Source organism: Phodopus roborovskii, unplaced genomic scaffold, assembly GCF_943737965.1.
Source record: "Phodopus roborovskii unplaced genomic scaffold, PHOROB, whole genome shotgun sequence".
Lineage (NCBI taxonomy): Eukaryota > Metazoa > Chordata > Mammalia > Rodentia > Cricetidae > Phodopus > Phodopus roborovskii.
In genome coordinates this window covers 3,099,439-3,125,417 of record NW_026126648.1, presented here as the reverse complement: position 1 = coordinate 3,125,417, position 25,979 = coordinate 3,099,439, and positions in this window count along the sequence as shown.

The window sequence follows — 25,979 nt, the reverse complement described above, 5'->3', positions numbered from 1 at the left end:
ATCTGAATGTAACCAGATTACAAATCCAGGTACAGATGCTAAATCAAGTTGTTCCTAAATTGTAGAGGAGAATTCAGTATTATAGTTCTTGACACCAACGTTAACTGCTGCCAAAACTTGATTGGAACAAGACACTGTTCACTCAACACCGTGAGCATGGTCAATGCCACAATGCAAGCTACATGGACCACTGTTTCTGAGCTGGTTACTGGATAATTATTTACATGACTTTCCAGGGACTCAAATGTACCCTCTGTTCTTCAGCAGCACCCCTCTGGTTGGCTCCTGAAATCAGGAATTATAACCAGCAATCTGATTAAATGTTTCTGTTTATCTGTGGCCATTTCTTACTGTATCATTCTTAATCATGAATGAATGTTGTAGTTCAGGTAGATGCAGTGTTACCTATAAAATCTAGAGAACACCTTAGAATCCATATACCCATTAATCTTCATCGTCCTAGTGAAACCTTGACTGTGAATAATCTAGGATTGATTTTCAGCTTTACAAATAAAATAGATATTATTGGTACTTGTCAACACTTTTTTTTTCTTGTCCTAGCCGGAAACTATTTTGAGACAGACATTAGAAGTCTGTTCTTCATTAAAAATGTAAAAACCATACTGAAATCTGGGCCATGTTTATACAAATAACATACTGGGTTTTTAATTAGGCATGTAATATGAGTAGCTCCGTTCAAGGTTTCTAGATTTGGAATTGAACTTGAATATTTTAAGATAGTTTTAAAATGAAAGAAAAATGTCAAAGAAGTATTTCACTGTTACCAAACTGAAGAGAGAATAAGAATTCTTTGTGGTTAGCAACTCTATCACCGAAAGCTTATGATCCTACCTGTACAGGCACAACAACACAATCATCTAGCCAGTTATTGTTACTGTTAGTCCTCATTTAATATTGTTTTTTTCCTACTACTTTTCCTAATTTTAAAGGCTTCTTACTGTACTTTAAAGGAGAAAAATTGAAAAACCTGATGTCTAGGTTTCAAATAATCTGGAATCATGTGTTTTGTAAAATGTGTAACACATTATAGCTATAATAACAGTAGTTATTATAGAAAGTAATCCACACTATAATTTGATATTCCAGCATCATGCTTAGTATTGCTTACACAAGAATTGTTACAGTGATAGGAAACAGAATTGTAATTTTATGCATCTGAGAATATGTATAAAACTGCCATCATAGTTTTAATAAATGAATGCTTTGGGTTTCCTTCTGCTGTTGATGCTGTTGTATGGGCTTGGATTTTGTAGGTTAACACAATAAAAATAGATCAAGATCCCTGCAGATCCATAAATGTTTTGAAACACTAATAACACTACCTAACATAATTCAGCATGACCCATTACTTACTGTTGTCCATTAGTTATGTTGCTCTTTGGATTTCACTTTGAGTTTTACATTCACAAATCTATCCACCAATCATCTCCTGACAGCATGCCACACACAGAAACCTTCGTACACATTCCTTATACCATCCCTGCTTTCCTCCTGCTCCAAACGGTTCTTGCTCACTTTTTGTTAAGTGTATTCATCTTACTGACCGGGCAGCTTATGAAGTACCTGTCACGTTAGGTGTTACTGTCCAGGACTTCTCCTAGCATCTCTCTGCGTTAATATTAGTTTATCTCTTGTTTTCCACAGTGAGGGAAGAGACTTCCTGCTCTGGGATTTCAGCAGCTTCATCAATACGCAAAAATTTAAATATTTATCACTGTATTAGCATTTTCAGCCCTGCTGTGTTTTAAGGGGCTGGCTTTGGTGTGTGCTACTTGCTCAGTCAGGATTTTGATCCCTTTTGATCTTTTAGACCCCTTTTAGTCTGAAGGCCTTTGTTTTTATTAATTTAGTGGTTTGGCCTGAAAACCTTGCATTAAGTTAGCTGATGAAAAATTAAAATCGAAATGGTGCAAAAACATAAATGCTTTGATTTCTACGTCTGGTTGGATGGGGCTAGAAGGCAGATTTTATCACTTCCCATTAGCCAGAGTGATGCACTTTCTGTCTCTTCAGAGGAGCAAAGTTTCATTTGCTGCAACTCATTCATGTTGAGGTAGCAAAGCTTCCATTTGTGTGTCTCCTAAAGTGTTCAGCCCATGGGAGTAATGAAATATAAACGTTTTGTTATTCAGTTTATCAGTGCTTTAAGGTCATTTTGTTATACTGTGTTAGGCTCACTATATATGGGCAATTTCAGAAAATAAATCTGATAAATACAGTGAGGTGGAGTAACTCACTGACTTCTATGCAAACATAGCAATGAAATATGAGGAATACTTTTCCTCAGAAAATCCAACCCTTCTTTCCTCATTAAATTGACCTCATAGTGATCCTAACTCCAAGGTACCAACCATGGAAACCCTCCTGTTGGTGAAATTTAGGTCATTTTAATATTTACACTTTACCTATCATCTGTCCAGCAATCATGTTTGGTAAGAACATTAACTTGGATGCACTAGTTTGTAAGTAGAAAATAAGGGAGAAGCAAAGCAAATCAAATGCTAATATATCAGCATTTTGAAATGTCATTTCTGGAAGCCATTCCCTGCCTAATGCTGTACTTTGGGAAGTGACATTTTAATACGGCAATGACAACAACAACAAAAGACAAAAAACAATACAAATCCCTTGTAGAGGGAATATGGGGTATCGTGCAAGAAGAAAATCTCTGCAGATAACCTCAAAATTTTAATATACAGACAAGACGCCAGCTGCCAATGTCTTTTCACTAGAGTTTGCAATATCAAGTAATTTTAGATGTCATTGCACACCGTGTGACAGAGGCAACATAAAGCAACTGTATACATTTACTCAGCAATAAGTTATACCCAAACAAGCCAGGTGTTTCTATAAATAATTTTATGTAGTGCATCAAATTAATCCAAAAATTTTTATCAGCACCATGCATATAGCTTAACAAAAAAGACTTCAGTATTTTCCTATTTCTTGAAAAGGACACACACGGAAGGTATGCCCAGGAAGTTGTTCCTTACAGATACTTTAAGCAATATCTCTGTCTAACATATGCATGTATGTTGATACTGCCTTAAGTAATTCTTTAGTGTGGTATTACTCTTTCCAATAATCTTTAAAATATGCCTGCATAGAAATTTCCATTCAGTTACTCAAAGCACATGCTAGAAGCTATGAACAAACAAGCAAATTTTATTAGAGGATTAAGCTGTAAAAATATATTTGGTAAGTGAACAGGGCTATGAGTTTTGCTCTTGGCTATTACTTAGAAGAACAGACAGATCTCCAGGCAACATGTGTTAAGTGAAATCTATATTGTAGAAAAGGGAATAGTATTACAATTATTTAAGTGACCATTGTTGTTTTAACTCAGTGCTAGTGGTTCTGAGAAAAGAAATCAACATGACTACAGAACATTTTTTAAAATCACTTTAAAAGTATGAATACATGGTCATACACCCCCCCCATACACAAACACACACAATTCCATTTCACTTTATTTTCTAGAGTACTTCATTTCGGTAGGCATTAGTTTTCCTCTTGGTAATTCTAGGCTTTGGGACAATGTTTACTTTGCAGGTAGTTTACTTGTTGCAATAAATTCACCAACTTTACCCTTATGCCCTTAATTATTATGTTAATCAAATAGTGGATCCACATCCTCACTGGAATCTCATTACTGAAAAAACAAACAAAACAAAACAAACAGAAAACTTCGCAACAGAGAAACAAGACAGCCACAGAGGACACACCATTTCCCAACTCTAACAGTGTAAAACATTAATAGGGAAATGCCAGAGCCTCTTTTCTGAAACTGTATTTGTTTTAAACAAGGACAACTCCTAAGGAGGGCAGGTCTGCATTTAAGGATATGGTCTTTTCACTCATTCCCTTTGCAGAATACTCAGAGAAACCATCTTAATTACACAAGTGATTCCAAATGTTCACTCTCAATTTTACTTCTTGAATGTAAACAAGAGGTATGTTTTCTTTAATCATTCTAACAGTTATTTCAATGGGAAGAAACACTTTGGGGAAAACTGGCTATGTTTATGATTGTAATAATCTGTAGACATCATGATTATAACAAATATTATAAGTAGCATCAAAATTAATGCTAACAAATGTAATTGCTAGGGAACAAAACATGACATCCATATTTCTATGGTTCTGTATGTTGACAAGTCTATGATGATGTGGTTCATAAATCTGTGTCTCCACGGGGTAGAAGATATAAGCATTTTCCTAACAAAGGAAAACAAAACAAAGCAGAGGTCAAAAGCAGTATCTGCTTCTTATCTATTTTGCAAATACATTTTCATTAAAACACAGTAAGCCTTGTCCTTCAGTTCAAGACCTGAGACAGGAACCATGTCAGAATCTTCTGACAGACCAAAGCCTCTTTAGCCCTTTACAGAAAAGTTGCTAATGGCTGAAATTGACAATCAATAACAAAATGGAAATTATTTTTTCATCCAAAAACTCCAATATTGAAATAATAATTGGTAATAAGAAGAGTGACAATTTCTAAAATAGTCTACCTTGCCTGACACATCTACCATGCTTGACACAGTAGCGTGTCTACTTTGGTCTAAGAAGGTGTTTGAGATCATTTCTTAATAATCAAATTGATTTGAGGTGGAGTAAAATAAAAGGAACATTTCCGGGCAAGCCTGTAAGAGTATTTCCTGAACACATTATTTGAGAAATGAAAATCTTCCCCCAGAAGGGGCAGCACCCACTCTTGGTGGCCCAGATATTTGGATGTTCAAGGGAAAAGCTGCTGCTGTTTGCCTTTTATGTTTTCACCCCTTGGTTCTTAATCAGTCTTCTCTGCTGTTGAATTGGCACTGCTGTTACTATCCTTTGCTAACTTTTGAAAACCAGGCCTTTCAGCCTTCAGAATATGGGCTGAGAACTGCTGGTTTTCCAGTGACCCTCCTTTCCATCAACTTCCAGGCTGTCTCTACTGATCAGACAGTCATTGCTGGACTGAGTAGCCTGCCCTGTTTAAACCAGTCTAGCAATGCTTTCATAAATTGGCCTGTTCCCAGAGAGAATACCGGTTGAAGCAATAATACTTGTGAAAGAAATTTCACCTAGTAATTATGAATTAATTTTTTTCTCCATTTGAATGTAAATCATGTTTGGTCACATCACTTCCCTGTGACTCACTCTTACTTATACAGATGTCCCAAGGCAAGAGCAACCAAGTCCTTATTCTTATTATGAATTAAAATAAGTATGGGACAGTGTTCTCCCTGAGTAGAAGTAGAGATGCAGTTGAGTGGAAAGCAATCAGGAATTCATTATCTCTTAAATATGTTACCTCTAAGATTATTAGCATGAGAAACAATTATAGCTACATGTAATAATTAATGACCATTTCTTTTTTCTCTAGGACACAAAACACACTGACACATAGTAATTATCCCCAAATCTATAGGTATGACTATTATGAGTTAAGAGTTCTTTGTCTTAGATTTGGTCTCAGTGATAATCACAGCCTTTGACTTTTCCACTCTTCATCCATTACATTACTGCATCCCTTCAATGTTTTTCTCCATGTTAGATGTACTGCTTAATTCACAAATGAAACGTAGACAAGATGCAGATTCGTCAGTAATATACAGAAACTGTAAAGGAGCCTCACTGAAATGGATCTAACAGAGTGATGAGGAGAATCCTTCAGTGCGTTGAATGTACATTTCTGAATGTACTTCTGAGTAAAGTATTAGAAAAAAACATATTCTTGCACTCTGAAGCTTTATCTGATGTTGCTGGTCTTGCATTGTGTATACTTTTTTCCCATGCATGTAAAGAGAAATTGAATTGGATAAGGCTTTAGTTTACATATAAATGGATATATGCAGTATAAGTACATGAACATATGCTATTTTTCCAGTGCTTAGGGATAGCTATGCCTCTTATAAGCATTCACAGTATCCCATATCTAAACTCATAACATATTGTTAGAGGAGCCAGAGACAAATGGTCAGTAAGGAGAAACCATGTTGGCACTATCCAAAGACAGCTACTCTGGTCATCCTTTCTAATAACCACACAAATAAAATATCAAGTAAAAAATGTACTTATTATCAATGTCTCATGTAACACAGAACTACAATTTCAATTGTTTTCCAATCTTTCTCTTTCTAGTGGAATCTATCAAAAAAGTAGAAGAACAAGGCTGAACATCTATTGTTTGCTATCAACAACAAAATAATATTTGAGCAGCCTGAAACCAAGCAGTGGTATTCATTGCTTTACATCTGCAGTTGTCAACTTATGGATTGTGACTCCTTTGGGGAAGGGGTGTCAAAGGATCCTTTCACAGGAGACACCTAAGACCATGGGAAACATAGATATGTTCACTATGATTCATAATAGTATCAATTTTACAGTTAAGAAGTAGCAACAAAAATAATTTTATAGTTGGGGATCTCCACACCATGATAAATTTATTAAAGGATCACCACACTAGGAAGGCAGGAGACACTGCCCTCCATCCATCTTGGCACATCATATTCCTAAGCACTGCTATGAGATGCAGTTTATAATTTCTACCAGGAGATGCTCACAGCAAGCACAGATCATCAGTGTCTGCAGCTACTCATGTTCAAAATCTCATTGTTCAGTAAACAACTTCCTAGAACCAATTAGAAGAGGCATGTGTCATTTGTACCACAGAAGATGTGCTATGTTGTTCACTTTCTGAAAAATGTCATGGTATATAGTTTCATGCCTTTATTTTATGTTGTTTTTATTATTAGTTAGATATTTTTCCTACATTATAAAAAAAGGCATGTCTCATTCTCAAATGTTATTTTTGTTCAGCTGCCAACATAAACTTGAGACTCGGGAAATTATTTTTGTTAGTTCTGCTGATAAAATATTCAGGAATCTGACAGACTTTAGGTGCAAATCCATATTAAATCTACCTTTACTGAGTTTGTTTTTAAAGGATGAAATGCTGCATACAAAATGTAGGATTGTGGACTCCAAATAATCCAACTTACGCCCAAACTAAACAAATCATCTACCAAGGTTTCAGCATAACAATAACAATAATTGCCTGCCCAGAAAGTAGCTTCTATACCAACCTGTGAATAAAATCCTTCCAAGAGCACATTAGCATGCAAGGATCAACATTTCATGGTGTGTTCCTGCTTATTCTCAGTCCCCACATTTACACAAATTCTTTGATGACCTAATGTATCAGATTGAGATATGGATTAACAGATTAAGGAACTTCAGAAATTCTAGGTTGCTAGATTTCTAATATTTCCTACTCTTACAGTTATTAATGTGAACTGATATACTGAATTGAACACAGTGATGAGGGGGACTGCTGGAGGGGTACAGCTGGTTCCACAATGGCGAGTCTCAGTGCAAGGATTGCAGGGGTGCACTGGTATAATTATCCCCCTTCACCACCTGAGGCCAACAGGTTAAATCATGGTGAAAGAGAGTGGAAAAAATGTTAGTTAGAGAAATAGTATTACTAGTAAAGCGAAATGTGATGTCTACTCTGGGCCACTTTTATATGAAACTATCTGAAGAAATTTGAAAAGAATCCAGAAGAGGGTAGAGAAAACTATTAGGCAGGAGAAAATTTAGTGACCTCTGCTATTGTAGAGTTGTGTGTATGCTTAATTCTCATATCAACCGACAGTTGTATTTTACTTCAGGTTAAAAAATTGGCTGCAAAAATATACTCAGTAAAATCTGAAGAATGTTCTTGCTTGATAAGAACTTTTGACATAATAGTATTTTAACTATTTTTAGGGCTGATGTTTCAAAACGTGGACAGTGCACGGAAATAGTAATTTGAAAAACATCAGAAATATTAAAGTGTACTTATATTAGGCACTCCCTCTATTATATATGAAAACTCCAGGTGCTACAAGTATTTTCCATGGTTTTTTGACACTTTAAGATATCTGATTATGAATTGATATATTGAAGCTTATTATCATTCTAATTATCCCCAGATTCCTTCAATTAGAAATATCAGGTATGGCTCATGGTTAAAAATTTTTTTACTCATCTTGCATGTGACCAAAGTACAGTTCCCAGTTTGTACATGAAAGTACACATCTGCCTATAACCTTATCCATTTACAGGAGATCAAACATGTTCGTTGACTTTATTAACTCAGACAAGCACATACACACACACACACACACACACACACACACACACACACACACACCTGTATCATCATAGTCTTAGTGCTGATATAGACAGAGCTTCTTACCGAGAATACATTAAGACATCTGCTCTCAAATTTCCAGAGAAGGCTCAGATGATAACAAATATCAAGAGCCACACATGAGCTGTATAACATGACTAATTCAGATCTGTATGTCATTTCTCCAGTAGGTATTTAATTTCCATTCATTTATACAATCAAATTCCTATGGTTAAATACCAGCCCTAAGACAGAAACTGTGATAAGAAAACATAATTGTAGAGTTAGTGAAAGAGAGCTCCTACAGAGAAAAGCACAATATATTTTTTATCCCAGTTACACCATTACAATGGATAATTATCAGCCTATTACTTGTCCAGCAACTTTTCTTTAAATTGTTCTCCATCATTAACGCTAAATATGTACTGGCTTTTCCTCAAACCTCTAAGAGAAATTTGCGTGTCTTTCTGCAAATTTTTATAATTTCAGTTTCTCAGCAAAGTCTAAAAAGGAAAAAAAAGTCATGAAAAAAAAAGCTGCTTGTAAAGGTTTTCATGCAAATTCTACTTCTGAATTTACTAGCTTCTAATTATATCTTAATTCATCACATTATTAGAACAAAATGGTTTGGTTTTTTTTTTTAAAGAAAATAAAGTGAAATTCTGGAAATTTTATTTTTGGCAGAAAAGAGCATTAGCCCTGTCTTATCATTATATTAAAAATGAAGAAGAAGAAAACATAATTCTTTCTTACTGCAAAGTTCCTACAGTGATGGTTATATAAAACAAACAAATATATTGAGTTTCAATAGTGTGCAGTCATTACCTTTTCCCCAAGTGTTTAGAAGTGAATTCACAGTACAGTGTGCTCATCCTGTGTGAATGGAAGGTATATTCCTCCACTGGGAGCAGTCCATAAAGACATACATCATTGATCTGGAGATTGGCCTTTAAGCTGTAACATTGAGGTTATATGAATGGTTGTCAGGGGAAACAAAAGAAAAGGACATGATTAGATTGATACTATAGCTGCATCACTATACATGATGAATGGATAAAGGGATCTGGTGGTTGAGGTAGATAAACATCCAGCAATAACATATTTGCTGTGTTACCTGGAGAAAATACTACTCATCATTCATAAGTATATGGAGATAATAACACTCTGCCACTTATATTGAAGAGGAAGATTGGCCTTGGTTGGAATTCTTGGTGCCCACTTTAGATATAACATCGAACTTCTGTTTTTGTGACCATTTTGAAGGATTAACATAGCGGCACATAAATAGTCTTAGCATAGTGCCTACAGTGCATTACACAATCAATACATATTCAGAATCTACTTAAATCCGGAGAATATAATAGTAATGGGCAGAGAAAGACAGAAAGGGTGGCGTGGGAGACAGTGCTTGCTTATCAAAACATGTTCATTCTCCCTTGGGCAAGAGCATAAACAAAATTATTAAGCACCACACATGCAACAATAAGAACAAAAAGTCACTGCAGCAACAAATGAAATCAATCACGTTTTTATTAATTTGATTTCTTCATTATAGTGAAATGGGAGAGGACAGTGCTTATTGAGCCACTGGTTTCTGATAGGAACTTTGCTGGACTGTTTATATTTTCATACTGTGACATCATCCAACATCTTACCCCCATCTTTACTCTATTGCATATGTGTCAAGAAACGCAGGCTTAAACACAGCAGGAGGAGAAATCATACCCAGATTTTGGAGAACATTATTTAGAGAGAAATAATAAGACAAAGCAGTTCAAAACCAGAAGTACAGAGAGAGAGAAGAGATTTAGAGAAATGGGTAAAAAGAAAGAAAATAAAGAGGTTATCCATATTTATTAGTTTCCATTAAATATATATATATATATATATATATATATATATATATATATTGTGCACAATTAGTTCTAACCTAACACTGTATTATACACATTTTTGTTTGCTCTAAGGGTAAAAGTTTTAAAATATTCTTATTTTTAATTTTGGGGGGAATCAGATTCAGAATATAAAAAAAATTTTATTGGGTATCTAATGTATTTAAGCCTACTTACACAAGGGATAGTGATATAAGATAAATATGTTCTGGAGAGTATAGGACATGCTGCTTGTAAAGAAAGTGCTGAATACTTAGAATCTTCTTAAAGTGGTTAAGTGTGATGGCTTATTGGGTCAAGACACTTGCATTCCAAGAATGGGAATCTGAGTTTGAGCCCCAGTATGTATCTGAAGGTGGAAGTGGAGAACTCACTCCACAAAATTGTTTTCTGACCCCAACACACACACACACACACACACACACACATGCACACATACATGCACACACACACATGCAAAAACATGCATAAACATTTACACACAAACACCACAGAGAGAGAGAGCAGTCATAAACTCAAGCAATAATGATTAATAAAAATGCCATTAAGTGGTCTTACTGCTCTCTCATCTCCTTTAAGACTTTATTTAACCCAATGTGTTCTGTCTCCCCTTCCTTGTAAATCCCCTATCCTCCTATAGGAAGCATCATTTCAGAAGAGTGGAGGTAGAAAGATTTTAAGAGCCGGATGTGAATGCCTACAATCAAACACTGTTTTCTAGACTCAAAAGGGAAATTGAACACATGAATTGACAACAGTTGTGACAGCATGCACAAGACTTGTTCCAATTCAGCTCATACAAAAACAAAGCTTAGAAATGCTGGTAGATGTTTAGTTCCATTCATAGCTAAGGAACTATTGGCAGTTGATAGTTGCTGGGAGAGGACAACTCTTTTCTACGCAGGTGGCCACTAGTTAGTCAATATGATTTAGTGGTAGGCTGCACATCCAGCTGTACCTGGGCAACACTAATGGACTTCATGGGTGTAAACCCAAGAGCATGAAGACACACAAAGTTGGATGGAGAGACAAGGGCAGTGGTTCTAGGTGGAGATAGGAGTATATATGTTCAAGTTACATTGTACATACTTCTCAAAGAACTGAAAGAGAAGCAGCAGGAATATTGTGCTTTCATCACAACTTCCATTTGCTCTGGCGCTGATTCCTAGTGGTGCGTCTCTGGCCTCAAGTTCCCTGACTTTCACTCAACATAGCCAGTTTTGAGGTAGATCATACAAGTCTCTGTTGTACTATGTTTCATATTTGCTATGCCTGAATATTCACTGGAGTCTTTAGTCAACTGGGTATTCTGATTAATATGTTTACAACTGTAAGAGATTTGAGCAGTTGTTATTGACTGCACCAATGTGAGCCACAGTGCACTTCAAAGGACAGCTCAGGTACACAAGATCACACAGCACTGCCTACTGTAAGAGGGGTAAATACTTCCCGGTGAGAACCTGGCCAGTGTGGACTCAATTGCAACAACGGTGGGAAGATGAATACTCTACATCTGCACATTAAGACAAAGGAATAAAAATATTGCCAGAGGCATTTTTCAAAGAAATTACATTTGGGTGTCGGGAAGAGACTCCTAAGAGGAATAAAGTTCATTCAGTGAGTGAGCTCTTGAGGGTAGCTATGATTTGATTAAGTCCGCTATTTATTTAAATAAAGTATTCTATAGGACTAGGTTAACCCAGACCCTGAAGGCTATTTTAATGGGTCTGAGGATTGCTTCTGAAAAAGATCTGAAAATTTTGATCACTTCAAATGTAATCATAGTGCATGAAATTCTTCATAGCGGTCATGTTCAGATTCTGCTCAACGTGAAAGAGCATGTGGGCAATAAGTTCAGGAATATATTGCTTCTGGTGATCTAAAATGGCCTTTCCTATTCCAATATGCAGAGAGTGTTAGAATATTCTAATTTCTTGAGGACTAAGGGTCACTGTTAAGACACATTAACACTCAAAAACAAAAGCAAGGCTTCCTTCACTTTATAGAGATAAGTTAAGATGCCCAGGGGTTCCTTTCCTGGGTAAGATGGTCTGGGTGCCACAAGCTACAGACCAGAAATCAGAGATCCTACTATTTTGTTCATGATGGTTTGGATTCAATTTCTGCCCCACCCACAGTTTAGGGATTTGGTTTTTTGTTCGTTCGTTCGTTTGTTTGTTTTATTTTTGGTTCCTGTATGACATCAGTATTCACATCATATTCAGTTTTCACCCTAAATATGATTGTTTCCTCCCTGACCCTATGCTTGGTCAGTGACTCATTGGATGTGGCTCTTCTCTTCCCCACAGGTACTTCTGAGGGCTCTTGGCCTGGCACAGAGTGGTTGCATTATGCCTTTCAGACTCAGTTTTGCTGAGGTGGCCACAGGGTCTACCCCAGGAAAGGACTGTCTCTGCAAAAGAAGTAAACTAGAGACTTTTTCACATCTGTAAGGTTTTTCTCTATGATTTTCTACGAGGTAGTTCTAGTCCACCCGCTCTACAAATGATCCCCGTTAGCAACTAGAGTCAAGTCGATAGTCCTCCTTCATCCCCACAACATGTGTGCCTCCCACTGTGTATGATCTACCCAAACCTCCAGAGCTGTAGTGAGCTGTGCCTAAAAGGCCATGTCCCTCAGACTGGATGCTGAGGATCACCTCAGCACTTTCCTGATGGCAAACTGCGGGACCTGCATCTGAGGGAATGTACACTTAGCTTTAGAATGGGTGCCAGTGGCACACTTTTATAGAGTAGAAAAGCTAAGATGCCGGTTAAGGTAGTTCCCAAGGAGTCTAGTTTCTAACAAAACTTGGGCGAAGACCTCTAAGTCCATTAACTAAAAGTTCAAAATAAAGAAAACCAGGAACCTTCATCAAATCTGTCCTCAGGGATAAACTTCAAATTTAACAGGTCAAAATTGAAAGCATTGTGATGAAAAGTTCCAAAGATTTTTTTTTCTCACAGAACCTAATCAGCAAACACTTGGCATGTGATTATCACTAGGATTTATTCATGTCCACATCAACAGAACTAGATGTCCTTAATTTCATATGAGACATTTTCAGAAAAATTAATGTTTGTTCCCTATTTTGGAGTGTTTAGCAGTAATACATCACATCATTTTTAGCATAGTATTTAGCAGGGAAACAGCACAATACCTTCTAAATTCTATAGGAGGATACAGTCTAACAGCATGCACAAACACATTTATAATCACTTCATGTGTTTTCAATATGCTAAGACAGACTATACATTTTTGAATATAGAGACTACCAAATACTGGTTGGATAGTTATTTTATAATTATAAGTGACAGTGGAATGTGCAACTTTGGTTGCCCTGGAATTCACTTGGTACACCAGGTTTACTTTGAAATCACAGAGATCCACTTGCTTCTGCCTCCCGAGTGCTGGAATTAAAGGCCTGTGCAACCAATGCCCCAGCTACTTTCTCCAGCTGCTCACACACACCATTGAATTATTAGAAGTGCTTCTTAAAAGCCCTGTGGTTTTTGCCTCTTCTGATGAGTCAGGAAAACTCTCTTAAAGGGGCCAAACAAATTTCTGTTTCTCTCTAGCAAAACAGAGTCCACCGAGTAAAAATGTTGTTATTTAGAAGCCTTGCTCATCTCTGCTCTTTTGTTTCTAAAGCCCTTTGTTAAGCTTCTGTTAAGTTTTAAGTGGAAGTTCTTAGTAGCCACATAGCTGGCACTCTTTTGTTAGGAGCGGTTTTTCCTGCAGGCCTGGGCCCACAGCCACGCCAGAGACATGGTACTAGAAATGAAGCTGTTGGCCTGTTACTAGTGTTTCTTATTGGCTAGCTCTGTCTTAAATATTAACTCATTTCTATTAATCTAAATATTTCCACTTGGTCTCATCTTACGTGAGAGAAGGGCCAATATTCTGCCCTTCGCCTCCTCCATGTTGAATCTCTTCCTACTACTTCCTTGTCTCCTAGTCCCGCCTATCTTGCTTTCCTATTGGCCAACAGTGCTTTAGTCATCAACCAATAAGAGAAACATATTTACAGAATGACATGTCCCATCAATTAACTTGAATTCATTTGGAACAATCAAGGAAACATACTCCCGAGTGTATTATTTAATTGTGGATAGGCTTAACTGTGGAGGTCATTGGGCACTTTTCCATAGTTGGGTTACTGGAGTAAGTCAAAATAGAAAGAGAGGTAAGTATGCTAAGTGGGAGCATGCTCTGCATGCCTTCTCCTGTTCTTCCAATAAATGAGAAGGTGGAGAGTCTAGGCACGTGTCCATATTTCCTGGTAGTGAAATGCTGCCACGCTTTCCCTGACATGACGGAGATTTCCCTTCCAATCTTGAGCCATTTACCTCTCCCTTAAGTGGTCTGGTCACCAGAGTGATGGGAAGGGTAGTGAATACAGAAAAAGGGACATGAAGAAACAAGAACATTGCCGTGAATAACCTGACAATATGTTGCTTAATATAAGTATTTCCCCAAAATGAATATTATTCTTTGCTATAAAAATCTAATTCCTCTGGTTAAATGTGTACAGATTTGGCAGTCTGCTTCTCTTAACTATTTTAAGATGTGGCAAAGAGAAAGAAGAGGAATATTTATGTTCCTGGATATTTTATTTAAGTGGATATATATATATATATATATATATATATATATATATATATATAAACTTTTCTCTCTCTTTTTTTTTTTTTGAGAAAAACCCTTGCTTTGTATCCCAAGATGACTTTAAAACTGTGCTCCCAAGAGGGTTGTGGTGGCACATGCTTTGAATCCCCGTACTCTAAAGGCAGAGGCAGGCAATTTCCTGTGATCTCCAGGCCAGCCTTGTCTGCAAAATAAGTTCCAGTACTGTTTCACAGAGAGACTCTGTCTTGAAAAACAAAAACAAGCAAACAAAAACACAGAAAAAAAAATATACTCCTTGAACTTTAATGGATTTGTATTGCAATCTCACCTGTTAAGTTCTATTTCTATGTTAATTTCTCTTTGTTGTGCTACAGATATAATCAACATTTCCTCTACACCAAACAAGGCACTATGACTTTTCACTACAAGTGTAAAATATATTTTATTACCCACAAAATGATAAGGAAATCCTATTTAGTCAGTAATGAAATTATTATATTCCTTTATTGTTGTTTTATTTAATTTAGAAACAATCTTATTTTATATATCAATCCCATTTCTCTTTCCCTCCTCTCCTCTGATGCCCCCCCCCACTAATCCATTTATCCCACCCCCTACTACTCCTCAGGGAGGGTGATACCTTCCATAGCAGAATCATCAAAGTCATATCATTTGTGGGAGGGCCTAGATCATCCTCCATGTATCTGGGCTGAGAGAGTATCCCTCCATGGGGAATGGGCTCCCAAAGTCCATTTGTGCACTAAGGATAAATAATGATTCCATGTCAGAGGTTCCATAGATTGCCCAGGTCTCCTAACTGGCACCCGCATTCAGAGGGCTTGGTATGGTCCTGTGCTGGTTCCCCAGATTTATGACTGGGGTCCCTGTGCTCTTACATGATCAGGTCAGCTGTTTCTGTAGGTTTCTTCAGCATGGTATCGACTGGTTTATTGATCCCTGTAAAACTGGGTTCCAGGAGTTAGGCACAGTGCTTAGCCATGGGTGTCTGCTTCTGCTTCCATCAGCTACTAGATGAAGGCTCTTATTATCCAAACATAGGTGACAATTCTTTCTGTCTTTGTTGATATATATATCTTCACTTTTAAATTTAGAAAATTTTCCTTATTCTATTAGTGTTGGTTTTAAAATCTCTAGTACTTTTCCCTCTCTCTTTTTCATTTCTTTTACATATGATTATATTTAATAAGAGAAATGATTCAACTACTTTCAGTCTTCTTTTATGAAGTTAAACGTCCACCGTGACAAGTTTCAAAATCCTGCAACTGGCATACAGACCTACCACACATGATTTAATTGGTATTTAAACCAAATGTAAAGCTGCTAATATGTACAATTTGAGAAAGAATTCAGGACCCTCTTAGGCTTATGCTTGGTGTTTATTACAGAGTTATAGTAGAGATGAATGACTGGGAAGGTTAAGCAACTGCTGAGAATCACATGTTAATTAATAATGAAAACCAAGTCTTCAATTACAAGGAAACCAAGACTATAGTCAATGTTGTCTTTTCAAGCAATACAATATGATTTGAAGACACTGACTAAGTAAATGGCAGCATGAATTACTTGCACCCATGCCTGTGGACCAAGCTTGTGCCCTACCTCACTCATCTGTGTACACCTATATATTATCTCTTGTTCCCTCAAGTAGCAACTCACAGCAGTGACTGACAACACCTTCACCTGCTGGCTCATACATCTTTTCCTTCACTCTTTGGACTTCTTCCACACTGTCTACCACTCAATCACATGCGTCTTCTAAGTGTTAAAAGTCATTTGCTATGGCAATCCTTGAATGAAAGAAATGATGACAGAGGCCAAAGTGAACCATTTTTTCTTTTTTCTTTCTTTTGACTCTAGCTGTATAATCAAGCCTGCCGTTAAACTCACAGTCCTTTTGTCTCAAGTGTTTAACAACAGGATTCTGAATGGAACCCCTATCTGGCATCTGTGGACAGTTTTAAGTCAGAGTCTAGCTGAATCTTCAAAGGAAATTCACACCACACACACAGACACACAGACACACGCACACACTAGTCTCCGAGTTTAACTATTAGTTATTTAATTAGCTGGATAATACAGCGATCTCTATTGCTTCTGCTCTATTCTTCTGAGAGTCTCCATATCCTGCTTAATTCCCTCCCAAATAACAGCATTGCTTTGCTCCCAGTGGCATCTCAAGGAAGGCATATTTGCAGAAGGAAAAATCTCAAAATAAATTCTAGTTTTATATGCACAGAAAAGTAGAAATAAAATTGAGGTGTGTAGCACTATGCTAAGTTTGAATTCAGTGGCTGTTTAAATTTTATAAGACACCAGAATGAAAAATCTTTCCACGGGGCATGAAATAATTAGTAAAGTACTGAAAAGATATAGCATAAGTGACCTTTTAAAGATTGAAAGTAAAACTAAATAAGCAAGTGTCATAGATGTATGCAAAATGATATCAATAATTACAAATGCACTTCCAACAAAAACTGAAAAATAATTCAATGTCATTGGTAAATCTATAAAAGTTGTAAAGAAGGAATTCCATAATCTATTTATATAACAAAGACTATACTAAGTGACTATGAGTTATAGAATTTTTATAAATGCTAGAACATATTGGCATAGCTGGATTTCAATATACAGATTTCTTTTTTCTTGCATTCATAAGATACAATGAGAACACAGGGAATCATTCACTGAGAAATATTGCAGTTAATATTGATGAGAGCTGGGATAGATGTTTAAGTATCAGGTATGTAAAATATTTAATGTTCTTTTTATTTCATTGTGAGATGAATTGTTTCTTTTTTTTTTTTTTTTCAAAAAAGGTGCCACACTTGTTAAATCAAATATTTCAGTTATTTCCATTTGAGAACCTGTCAAATTGTTAAGTTGTGATATAAAACTAAAGTGAGTCAAACATTTAATTTGCAAATTTCCTTGTTTGAGGCTCAAACATTTAATTTGCAAATTTCCTGGTTTGAGGCACAATGCTGTTTTAAAAAGAGAAAATGATAAAAATGCAAATAACACTTCTATGACTCTCCCCCACCCCAATTCCAAATGTGTCTTCAAAAGAGCTTCATTACAGATAAAAAATACTAAGGAGGTGGGCTGTGAAAGCTGTAAAACAATGCCCACTTTTGAAGTATTGTCTCTCTTTGTATGCTTATATTGTTAATTCTCCAAGGCACAAAATTATTTTCTCATCTACTGTGTATGACAGAATGAAATGCTTCTTCTTTTTTTATAATTTTAAATACGCTTTAAAAATAACGTTCTTCAGAACATTAGAAATAATTGTCCAGGTATGAATTACATTTCTCTGAGATATTAAATGGGCATATACTGGAGAAAGGAACTAGACTTTGTATGAATAGAAATAAAAATGATGCCAACTTTAAAAACTTCTTTTCAAAGAAAATAAAATTATGGGTAAAAGATGGCAACATATATTTTTGTAGACTTCTTCAATATAATTTCCGTGAATTGCCCTTTTATCTATTACATAGCAAACGTCCAAAATAAGCATAATACCAAAGTTAGGAATTAGAGTCCCCAAGATCCACTCTTTGTTAAGCTCTTAGCTCTCATATGCATTGTACTATTCTTCTAACACTGACTTTCTCCTGTGTGGCCTGAGGAAACATCACAATAGCTGATTATATACTGCTACTTTTTACATGATACAAGTTGGAGGAACTGTTGACTTTTCATCCTATTTCAGTTTGGTTTTTATTACCTCTTTAAAAGGAGTCATACAAAGTTTGTAATAGTTGGTGTGGAATTCAACATGCTTTCAAGTTTTCTTCTGCCAAGTTAGTTGTAATTATGTCCATGAAAACAATATGAAGAGCATAGATTTGAAAATGTGTGCTTTATTCTGCATAAATATGGAGTCTTGCTGTAAAACTCAGCACATAGACAGCACCACCTATCAAAACTACGCCAAAGGCCTAACCTATCAAAGCCCATAGTTCTAGGTAAATCTCTAAATGTACTAACCTTGCTTTTTGGCTTCTGTAGCTCTGCTTCCAGCTAACTCTTCTTGTTCACTGAAGTATGTCAACTCAGAACATGGTTTTTGTGCTTAAAAGCTCACCATGAGAAGAGTTAGGAGCTATATAGTGGGATCCTCAACACCCAATGTAGTCACTAGCTGGCTAATAAAGACTTCCTATGGACGTAAAACAAAACAAAACAAAACAACAAAAAAACATGGAGTCTTGAATTGATACTCAATTCTAACACCATGTTGTCTGTAGTTTTGGCTGGAGGAACTTATTTACAGACTGTATCAAATATTCAAGAACTTCCAAGGCAGAAGTAGAAATGGCCAAAATGGAGATGGAGAAGGTAGCAAAGGTCCTCAGTCTCTAGTGTGGGAAATCACTCTTCAGGCTACTAAGAGAAAAATGTGGACACTATTCCAGCCCCAAAACCTTTGATCAACAATCTGTCCTACCTGAAAAGTATGCTAGGGCAATAGTGGCACAAGACTTGTGAGTGAAACCAACCGATGCTTGGTTTGACTTTAAGGCCCACCCCACCAGAAGGAATCTAGGTCTTCTAGATCACTGTCTTATCCAGTCGTTCTCAGGAAGGCTTGATCCAGCTACAAATGGGAACAGACAGACCCAAAGCCAGGCACTATGCACACAGAGTCTAAATGGAGCGCCTCCAGTTCACTTCAGAAAAGGTTAGACTTCCCAGGGCCATCAACCAAGCATGGCATAACAAATTGCAAAGCCTGGCCACATCCCCTCAGATTAAGGTCAGATGAAGCAACACAGCAGGAAGAGAAGGTTGCCAAAAGCAGAGGGACTCCCGGACTAGACAGGAGGTGGCAGGAAACTGGGAGAGTGAAGAGAAGGGAAAATCTAATCTAGATATATTGCATAAAAACACAAGTTATTTTCAATAAAAGAAAAATAAGGCAAAGAAGTGGCTTCCAGAACTTCAGCACCTTGAACTGTAGACATTTGAAGTGGATAGTCTTCTATTTGCCCCTGTCCTTTCTACTGTCATTCCTCTAGGCAACTACAGGTCATTTTTACAACAAAGCCAAGTAAATGAAGCTGACAAGACTTAAGTTCTAGACAAAATACTGCAGGCAGGTAAGGGATGCTGGGAGAAATAATCTTACCCAAGGAAAAGCAGTGCTTGGGATGGTCAGTCAGGAAAAAGCAAGCAGATCTACACTCTCCTGGCCTACATAGCTAGACAATCCCAGGCAAAGGTTTATAGTGACACCCTTTTTTTTTTTTCTCTCAAAAGTCAACAAAACAAAAAGAAAGACTGAAGATGAAGGAAGGCTGTAAGGTGTATGGTTTTTCTGCCCACTGTCTGGTCATGTCCCGCCGCCGCGCCAGCCCCAAATAATGCAGATATAATTCTGTTGGCCAGGTATTAGTTTCTTATTGGCTAGCTCTGTCTTAATTATTAACGCATTTCTATGTATTTCTACATGGTCTTACCAGGGAGAGGCGGCTGGCGATTCTGCCTTCTCCAGACTCTCCATCTTGACTCCTCCTTCCTCCTTCCTATTTCCTCCTTGTCTCCTAGTCCCTCCTATCTTCCTTTCCTATTGGCCAACAGTGCTTTATTCATTAACCAGTATGAGAAACATATATACATAATGGCATCTCCTATCAGAAGGCAGAGTGGACCTTTATGTGCTTGCTGCAGCCTGTTGTTCAGATCATCCCTGCCTTTCAGGCTTGCCAACTTAGTATCATCCATTCATTTCTTCTTATGTGATTCATTATTACTTCAGGGTGGTTGTAGCATTTGGGGGGACCTTTTTATCTTTGGTCTGTACTGTTCTTTTTCCTTAACTACAATAAAGATTGGGTAACTCAGAGAGGAATCAGAATGTCCCATGAAAATGGAGATATGATACTCGCCTCTTAAAATCTTGACTTGGTAATGTGTCTTAGAGGTATGGTTAACTGAATTCTCTACAATGTGCTCAGTCAGAAATATAGATATATGCTACAGCTAGTAAAACTGAATAGGAACTTACTGTGGCGAATTTGCCACGTTTATTAACAAATAAATCAGAGAGCAACTTCATCCTAAGGGTATACGTTTCAAGGTGCAAGGACACACGCTTATTTGTTTTTCTATGATGGAGTGCTGAAATGAAGATACAATGGACATTAATTTTTATACTTAAAAATCTTCTTTCAATTGTTGCAAATTTTTATTCAATCAGCAAATACAAAGGAGACATCAGGCATACAATTTACACACACACCCAAAGACTCTATAATAGTAGAACTAATCTCTGATGCTCTAATCACCTACAATATAGCTGTAGACTAATTCATGGCATTATAATAGTTCTAACATTTCCTATTACTTTTCTCATTATGGTACACAAGTGAAAGATTCAGTTCAGAGAAGTATTTCAAGTACATGCATTCTAGGGCTTGAGAGATGGATCAGCTGTTAGAGGTTAGGCTCACAAACAAATGCATTTATTCTAATTTTATGGCCAAGATTTGGGAAAATTGTCAATGAGTTGGTCTATGTATTTATCTGACAGATTATAAATGACTAGCTAAAGCCTTATATGGTATTTTATATTTTTAAGCATTTGTTCAAACAGGAAGTTTCAAGACACCTTCAATGCTCAGAAAATAACCCTATGCCCACAGCTCTTCAAAAAGTGATCCTTTTTCACAGTAAATAGTCACCACAGAACATTAACAATAGACCCCTTTGTAGTAAAACCTATGGTGCAGTCCTTCTTTCTAAAAGGCAAAGCAGCACTTCAATAAAATAAAGTATGTTAGTCTTGTGATACAGCAATAGTGTAAGCTTATTGTAATTGAACTGGCTTATTTAGATACTTAGCAGATAATAATTTTAAACAGCCCTTTTCCTTGTTGTACATGTATTTTCTCTAAAAATGTTATTTTCTCAGACTTTTGTGGCCCAAGCCTTCTTAGCTGCCCATTAACAACACTGAAAGTATAACATACTTAAATACTTGATTCATATTTGTCTTTCTTGCTGAGTTTTAAGGGAGTTGGAATTCTCTGAACTATGGTGGTAAAACACTGTTTTCTGATTCTACCTGAGGATCTCTTTTCTGATCTCTGTGACCACCTCTCTTCTGGTTCTCCATAACCTGTGCAGTTGAGGCATCACTGAATTTCTGCTAATTAGATGGTTACAGTAAATATAACTCAAAGTCGTATTTAGGTTGATTCAAAACTGCCAAAAAGAAACAAAAAATTATTAATGGTCATGCCTGATCCCAGGATACTAGCTACTTTAAGATCAACAAATCAGGGTAACAGTTGTACTATAGACAGTGATGTTTAGAAACGAGCTTCATCATGAGCATGTGTGAGAGTGTTAGGCATGTATAATATTTCAGAAATATTCCATTTCCTTAAAATAAGAACAAAAAGTAAGAGAGGAGGATGATGAAGTGGAGGAGGAGGACACCTATCCAAGTTAGGTGGGTAGAGAAGTGTGGGGAGGATGTATCTAGGAGGAGTTGGAGGTTAGGATGGAAACATATGGTATGAAACTTATGAAACACATTGTATGAAATTATATGAAAACAGTATTACACAATAAAAATAAATATTGTTTCGTGTAAAAACAGAGGGCAACTTTTTGCAAACATACTGCTAACCTAAAGAAGACAGACATACACTCAGAAACACATTATGATTCTTTGACTTACATAAAGTTCAAAAGCAAGGAAAATTGATGCTGTCATCTCAGAAGTCGAGACAAGAATGCAGAACACAGACTCAGTGGGGAAACCAAGAAATTGGTTGAGGCTAAGCCTAAGCTTTGATCTGCTTGGTAACTGTACATGTCCCTGAATTTTTAAAAAGTCATTGATCTGTATGCTTAAGACTTTACTACTTTTAGAACATGAAGACACATGTCAATAAAATAAGATAAAAAATAAATGAATAATAATAACATGAATTGATCAACTTAGAGAAACCAACACAAAGGAGAAAACCCTTAATTTCATCTTTAATTAAGAGTCAAAAATATGACACAGAAAATCTAAATTACTTAGGTGGGTAGATATTATGAGATAGGAAATATTCAAATTTAATTTTCTGGCTCTCTATTCTTTCTTCTTCTTACATAATTACATGACAGTCCTGACCATCCCTTTGTACCACTTTTTAGATGCAGAAAAAAAAATAGTATATAAGATTACAGACGAGCTTGCTTTTGGTACGCATCCAGAGAGGAGGGTGGTAAACATCAATTCTGTGTTGTACATCACTGAACAAAAACAACAAAGCACAATAAGTCAGCATTTAAATTGCTGAAGTTATCTGTTTGAAAGGGTACTATACTGGTCAGTGATGGATTGCAATCATTTTAAGGCAGAAAGTACTTAAGAGTGGCCAACAATATGGAAACCCAGAATTATGCCCCCTGGAAAATATGGAAGAATTAATTGCTTTTCTGTCACATTGTTATACTTGGCTGAGCAGGCTTTGAGTTTAACCTCACTTCTCCTGAATTTGCATCAGTGCTGTCTTAACTGTTCTGCTCTGAAAACTCAGACTTGCTATTTTATAAGCACAAACTCCTATTTAAACATAATTAGCAAATGTGCTAGAAACAGCCTCAAGCACTGACAGTCCAGCATGTCAGAAATGTACACCATCAGATAAGATATCCTACAAAGCGCTTACTCTGATGGGATACCTACAAGGAAGAAAATGGGCAAATAAAATTGTTTTGGTGACCTACAAAGACAAAGGAGGAGTGAGGGCAAATATTGAGCATAGTGCATTCACTTTCTTGGCATATTTAGCAGAAAGACGTTGAGCATTCGGGACCTCTAAGATTGCTTTATAGTTAATTTAACACCTTGATAATATGCTTCTTCTTTCAAATCATACTTTGTCATTCCTGTACAGCCTGTGTCGCTAAGATAATCATGCAAGTTGGCAATGGCAACAGATGTTAAGCTTGGAGTATCTTCCACACTGACTTCTGAAACTATGAAAAATCTTAAAAATTTTCATTTGTAACTAAATTGAACAAAGAATAGGATTAACAGTTAACTCCAACAATAAAACCAAAATAAAGTTCATTTAAAAATACTATCTCAGAAAGGCATTGGTGATACATGCCTTTAATCCCAGAACTCAGGAGGTAGAAGCAGGTAGATCTCTGTGATTTCAAGGCCAGCTTGGTCTACAGATAGAGTTCCAGGACTGCCTGCAAAGCAATACAGAGAAATTTTGTCACACACACACACACACACACACACACACACACACACACACACACAAAAAAAAATAAATAAAATAAATAAATAAATAAAAGAAAGCCTATCTCACAAGGCCACATGAAGAACTAAATAGAGAATCAGTTTATATCAGTTTATCAGTTTTCCCTAAGGATGAGATCCCTGCATCTAAACCCTACCACATACACATAAAACACTGTTGAATGAACATATATATATATATATATATATATATATATATATATATATATATCTTCATATCTTCAGTGCTGGACATTTTGGATATACTAGACAAATTGTTACATATAATATATATGCAACAATAATAATTAAAGAAGTCATGAATTGACTAAGGGGTGAAGGACACCTCTTGGCAATCTGAGCCAAGTGCTTTTCCTTCAATTCCATCATCCTCTTGGCCAAAAGTTTATCATATTCTGAGCATGCTCCTTGTTTTTCTTAGTACTATGTTTCTTCAGAGCAATATATTTGGCAATTTGGTTACAGGGCACATTGAGTATCAAAACATTGAATATTGGGTATTTAGGTCTAGGCTTCTTACCTTGTTTGTTTAAAGGATTCCTGACAGCATATGGAAGAATATAATTATTTATAAAGAGAATCCAAATGGTTCAGCTTCTGTTATCTTTTTTTAACTTAAACATTGAGACACAGTAGTGTCTGCAGGACCAGGAGTTTTTTTGTTTGTTTGTTTGTTTAACTTGTTTTACAATAACAAAGTAAAGAACACTCAGATTGATGTCTGCCATCTATCCCCAAACACACTTGCACTTCCTTTTTCCATTTCACCTTGGTCTGTGACAAAGATGTCCTTACTCAAAATGAGGGTCACTTTGTTGTGAGTCAAGACATCTTACAAAATGGGAAAGCCTTGCTTAACATTCCCACTACTGATTAGGTCTATAGAACACTTCCATTCTTCATGCAGAGCATCAGCAGATGTTTCTGTTCTCAAGTACTTCTAATAGAAAGTATGAAGATTACAGTCATAGTCTACTCCAAAGGATTCCTGACAGCTGGTGGATGGGATACAGCTTGCAAACAGACACTCCAGCTGCCTTATAAGGACAGTGAAAAACAGTCAAGTGTCAAGTTCAAATTGCCATATATGGCAGTAAGAAACCAGATACTCTATTTTGTAGAACTCTACTACAGTGACTTTTAGAACATGTTAAACATCATTATAATATCAAGATAGACACCTAGTCAAATTTGTCTCTAGCTACTATATATATTTCATTAAATCATTGATTAAAAGGAAATTGAGACCTAAAAGTATGTTCTACTTTCAAGACAGAATGGTAAATGGCTAAAAGGGAAAGGCGAACTTTAGGGATTTATTGAAAAACTGCAATTTAGCTGGGTGGTAGTGGTTTAATCACAGCACTCATGAGACAGAGGCAGACAGAGGTGGATTTCTGTGTGTTCAAGGCCAGCATAGTCTACAGAGCAAGTTCCAGGACAGCCAGGGAAACACAGAGAAACCCTGTCTCAAATTAAAAAAAAAAAAACAAAACAAAACAAAAAAAAAAAAAAAAAAAAACAGAGCAAAACAACAACACAAACACCTGCAACTTTCAGATTATTTGTTGAGCATAGGATTTGTGTATACTCTTAGTTGGCCTGGCTAGCATAAACTTATTTGTAGACAAGGCTATCTTTCAACATGGAGTTATACTCTGACATCTGCCCTTTACTATTGAGATTGCAGAATTTTGAAAATATACTCAGACACACCCTCTTTTTCAAGCCATGAATAGCTACTTATTAGAATTTCTCTATACCATACCTTGTTGAAGACAGAAGGGATTGGGAACTATTGCATCATGCTCATTCTGCAATTGTTTTGCATCAATGTCATTTAGAGAAATAGGATGAATTATTAGGAAAGTCTTGAGAGAAAAATTTGTCTCTGCTATTTCTTAGTATTCTATATTTTTAAAAAGTTTTCCAAACTTCTCAAGTTCTTATATCTTGAGATATTTAA